Source organism: Lycium ferocissimum, chromosome 10 (assembly GCF_029784015.1).
Source record: "Lycium ferocissimum isolate CSIRO_LF1 chromosome 10, AGI_CSIRO_Lferr_CH_V1, whole genome shotgun sequence".
Lineage (NCBI taxonomy): Eukaryota > Viridiplantae > Streptophyta > Magnoliopsida > Solanales > Solanaceae > Lycium > Lycium ferocissimum.
This window is the reverse complement of record NC_081351.1, coordinates 49,573,737-49,578,879: the sequence shown is the minus strand read 5'-3', so window position 1 is coordinate 49,578,879 and position 5,143 is coordinate 49,573,737. Positions and strand designations below refer to the sequence as shown.

General features: G+C 35.7%; 1 long non-coding RNA gene across 2 annotated transcripts; it reads left to right on the top strand.

The window, feature by feature from the left end:
• Positions 1-1,452: 1,452 nt before the first annotated feature.
• LOC132035567 (uncharacterized) lies at positions 1,453-4,656 on the top strand. 2 transcript variants are annotated; one of them, XR_009409316.1, is made up of 3 exons: positions 1,453-1,953; positions 3,104-3,206; positions 3,294-4,656. It is a non-coding gene; the product is annotated as an uncharacterized LOC132035567 (long non-coding RNA). The 2 variants fall into 2 exon arrangements; XR_009409315.1 differs by having other exon boundaries at positions 3,101-3,206.
• The last annotated feature ends 487 nt before the right edge of the window (positions 4,657-5,143 follow it).

The window sequence follows — 5,143 nt, the reverse complement described above, 5'->3', positions numbered from 1 at the left end:
TTGAAATACTTGATATTCTTGAAGATTATGTAATGGGACGAGCCAACCCACCTCAAGCTACGTTCAACTTTGCTAATCTGCATGGCAATATAAATCCATCAGTGTTCTTTGATCATGCTGTTGGTGACCCTTCAAATCCAACAGTGAAATACTTTGTGACTACTAACAAGGAAATATCAGTGAAAAGTTTCTGGAAAGAAGACATGCAACCTATAGGCATTATTAATGAAGTTACAGGTGAAAAGAGAGGTTCTAAGAAACGTATGAAGTTTAAGATGTGTGATAGTAGGTGGATAATGATGGAGTATTCTTTAATTTCAACTATACTAGGAGTTCAACAAGATTTAAAGAATGAAGTTATTTGCCGTGTAAAGAGAATTCCAATCAAGAATCATGAGGTATGGATTTAAAGCTTTTTAACACTTCTCTAGATTCAAATTATAGTACTTTTTGAATAGTTTTTGAATATCTAAATTTTAATATTACAATATTGGATTAATCACCTCCCTGGGTAAGGTCTACGTATATTCTACCCTCCCCAGACCCTACTTGTGGGATTACACTGGGTATGTTAATTGTTGTTGTAATATTGGATTAATCTAATCTAGTTTAGCTTCACCAATTAGTCAAGCTGACTCTCAAAAAGAGAAAAAAAAAATAGAGGGAGTACTTTCAAGATACTAAGGCTGTACCTTCTATGGGAAAAAGATCAATTCTTGAAGGTAGTAAGAATTAATTAAAGGATTTAAATTTGGTTCCAGCTAGTCTCTTTCTTTCTTAGATTGCTCTGTTCTACTTTTCAAGTTACTCTTGTCTTGGTAAAAACAGCTAATTAAATGTGCTAAAATGGATGTTGCTTCTATTTTCTTGTTATTGGGCTAATCATATTAACTTTTATATTGGCCTGATATTGTGTAATAACTACCATTCGACCTAAAGAAATACATAATTATGATCGTACAGAATTCATAGATTGGCTTGCTATACTTTTAAAGTTATGTTGTCTAGGAATGAGTACCTTTCATGGGAATTACTACTATGAAAGATTCTTGAAAGCAGAAGAATTTTATAATTAATAGAATACAGCTAAATATCTGCACATTCGTCCAACCGACTAAACTAAAAGTCTCCGACAGATATATAATATATGTATAATCTATGTATAATATATGTATAACCATGCATAATTATTGTATAATCTATATATACAGATTAGGAATAGTAAACAGTGAATCTGGCTTAAAGCTTTACAATTCGGTTCAACTATTCTCTTTTCAGGCCAAGGCCCAGCAACAGCAAGAAGCCCAAGCCCAGAAACAGCAAGAGGCCCAAGCCCAGCAACAGCAAGAAGGAGAGCTGGCCATGATCCAGGCAGCTCTGGAAAGCCCAGCTTGCTATCCAGGGCTTTATCTTTATTTCAGTTTTATAGTAGCTGTGGGTATGCCGGGGCCTTGTCTCGGTAAACGTTTCTCGGATTATGTTAGAGACTTCATAGACTAGCATGTCATATCAGTTTTACAAATGTCGTCTTTAACCTATTTTGGCTATACGTTTTATGTTATGAAACTAATGCAGTATTTAATCTATCTTATGAATTACCTTTCCGCGCAGTTTATGTCTTATGTTATGTCATGTACGTAGTCCGCTCAAGTTCAGGCACCGAGTGTAGCTCAGTCCAGGCCCAGGATCGGGGCATGTCATGACTGCTCTATATTCCTAGACTAGTGAGGCCATTATCCTAGATCTCTCCATTCCCAGACTGGTCAGGGTTATTCTCAGGTTCATTAACCTTTCCCCCCATGACGACTCAGAATTTGACTGTTTAGGCCCGTCCCAAGAATCGAAATCTTCTTCCCTTCAACAAGAAGGAAAGCTGTCCAACATCAACTATCCAGCAGTACCAGCGGTGGTACAACAGGAGGAAGAAAAAGCTGACATTGACTTATAACTAAAGTTGTGATTTAGCTTAGAATATGATTTTCTGATATATACGTATTTGGTAACAAAGATATCAAATTGGACTAGTGATATACTCCCTCCCCACCAATTTATCTGATACACTTTGGATTTCGAGAATCATCTTTCACTTCTCAGTCTTGTTGGAGCATATGAAATCTTCATGTTGTTCCTGGTGTCAAATGTTCATATGAAATCTTCATGTTGTTCCTGGTGTCAAATGTTCAGTCGAGGGATACACTGCGAAACTTTAGATAATATTTAATTCTGTAACTATGTTTTACCTTTGCGAGCAGTGTCACTGAAGTTTTTACTTGTCTGTTATGACATTATACACACTAGTCAAAAGTTAACCATTTAGTTAAAGACATTAAATAACCAAAGCCATCTGCTAATCTCTGCAATACTTACTAAGTATGTGCAGCATCCAACAGAACACCAAGGGGCTATTACTCTATTATGTTCATTTCAGGTCAATGTTGTACAGATGTGTATGCCATTTCTTTTACCATAATTCTTTCATATGCCTTTTAAATATTTTGAATGTGTGACTTATAGAACATTTTATGTAGTGCCCAAATCTTGTACTTTTTTTATTTTATTGTTCATCCTCACTTCTCAGCCATCTTGGAGCATGTGATATCTTCATATTGTTCCTGGTGTCAAATGCTGAGTCGAGGGATAAACTGCAAAACTTTAGGTAATATATAATTCTGTTTTACCTTAGCGAGCAGTGTCACTGAAGTTTTGTTCGTCAGATTTGTCTGTTAGGATATTATAAATTGTTAATACACTAGTCAAAACTTAACCATTTAGTTAAAGACATTAAATAACCAAAGCCAGCTGCCATGTTTGCAATACTTACTAAGTATGTGATCGTGCTCAGCAGAACACCAAGCGGCTATTGCTCTAGTATGTTCGTTTCAGGTCAATCTTGTATGGATGTGTACGCCATTTCTTGGCTTAGAAGTATGACAAACGTTTAAATGTAGCTTAGCTATAATATCACTTGCACCTTGTCTAGTTTTTGTGTCGCAGGTGTTTTGATGCTGAAGATCTGTCATTCGAGTATTGCCCATTGATCAATAGTATAAGCAAGTTAATCTGGTTCCTGATATGGCTTCTGGTGTTATAATTCTTTCAGCAGGTGGAAAACGTCAAACTGATGCCATGCTTGTCGACAAACTTCCTAAAGAAATAAATGAAATGAAGATCAGATGATGATAAAGCAGAAAACGTTCTTCGCCCCGGTAAAAGGACTGCATATTCTGTTCTGTTCAGATGAACATTTTCCTTGTTTAGCCTTGGTTTATCTTCGCCAGTTTCACCTGTGATAGGAATTGGAAGCAGCTGTAGTGGATGGAAATGGAACAGAAGAAGGCCACATCATTGTAACAGCTATTGGGGGGAAAATGGTGAGCCTAAGCAGGTAAGATTTTTTAATCATTTGATTGTTCAGTTTACAACTATTGGTTCAAGCTCTTAACTTTTTTTTACACTTGTCAATTGATGATACATGAGTAATCTTGTAACGGTTTTATTTTTCATTTCATGAGTACTACAAGTTAACAGGATGAATTGTTGAAGGAAAAGTAATAGATCTCTTTGCATTAGTATCTTTTTGTGTTAGGAACTCAGAAAATAAAATCATATCAAAGCTAAAATTGGAATTGATCATAAATCCAACGAACAATTCTCTTTGCCCTTCTTTGGCGTAAATATAGGAAGATCTTGCACCAATCGGATCACATGTATCTTACATATTCATACCTAATATTTTTCCACAGTGGTGACAAAATGTAATGTTTCCATTTTCCAAGTTGATTTGATCCATAGATCTATTTACTCAATTGCAGACATTTCTGGAACACCTTCAAGGCTTCAACAGAGGACAAATTGCCAATTTTGAAAGACTTCTTTTATTTATTTAGTAGCATATGTTTATACACCCAAGAATGGCCTAATGGTCAATGAAGTGGGAGGAGAATCATGAGACCTAGGCGATTTTTTTTTTTTTATCTATCTAAGCCTTGGTGGGCAGATTACCCGGTACCTGTGCAGGTACCCGGTGGAATAGTCGAGGAGTCTAAGCTGGTTCAGGCACCATTGTCATAAAAGAGGCATATGTTTATCTGAACAATAAAAAAGCAAATGTTTATGTGGTTTAAGTTTTAGAAAACAAGATTGTTCAAATGTATTTGTAGCTGATTAGGTATGTTAGTAGCAATGCTTGTGAAGTTCCGATGACATTTTGGCTAACAAATGATGTGCATTAGAGATATGTTCCTTCTTTTTCTTCAGTTTTTTTTTTAATCCTGCCTGGTTATTTATATCTAACAATTTCCTTTTCACTGTTCTTGGGTATGGGAATTGCACGAGTGGGTTAAATACGCCAAAATGAAATTGGTCAGTCCAATGGCATAAAATCAGTTAAATTTTCTTATGTGAAGGTCACAAATATTTTAGAGAGAGTCTGTTGAACACTTAAGTCTGGATGAATACTTCGCATACATTAACTTATACTAGGGAATATGGAAATTCAGTGGGGTTGCCATGTCTCTGTAACCAACCCAGCGATGTCGTGCTACTTTTCTAATTATTCTGCAGATTTCCTTATATGCGTTTTTCTCTAATGTCTTTCTGTCGTGTTAAAAGTTTTCATTTACTAATTTATTCTCTCCTGGCATTCAGACCATTAGTTACTTGTTTCATTAGTGTCAATCCATCAAGTTGGATTTGATCAGTTTCCCTAGAGGCTCACACTTTAATCTCTTCCCCCATGTCATTTTTTTCTATGCATATAGGGGTATGGGAAGAGTTCAACTCTATCTTATCTTTTGTTTATTTTGATCTTCATGTTCCTGTATAGTAGCTGTCTAAAATTGTCTATTATTCTTCAGGTCGAAGGCGAGCCAAAAATATTTCATATATTTTTTCTCGCAACTGAATAGACAGTTGCAATTGACTTTTGTTCTGTGGTTTGCGTCCTTGCTGAACTGCTTCTTGGACCGGTCCTTTTCTATCAGAATTGAGTTCTTTAATTCTAGACAGGAATAATGTCTTAATTCTTGATATCTTTCTTAGTGGAGTTGATCAGCTTGTTGAAATAAGCAAGGTATCTTTACTTTAGCAATAATGAACTTAATTTCGTGATCTTCAGACTGCAGAAAGCAATTGTACTAAAATC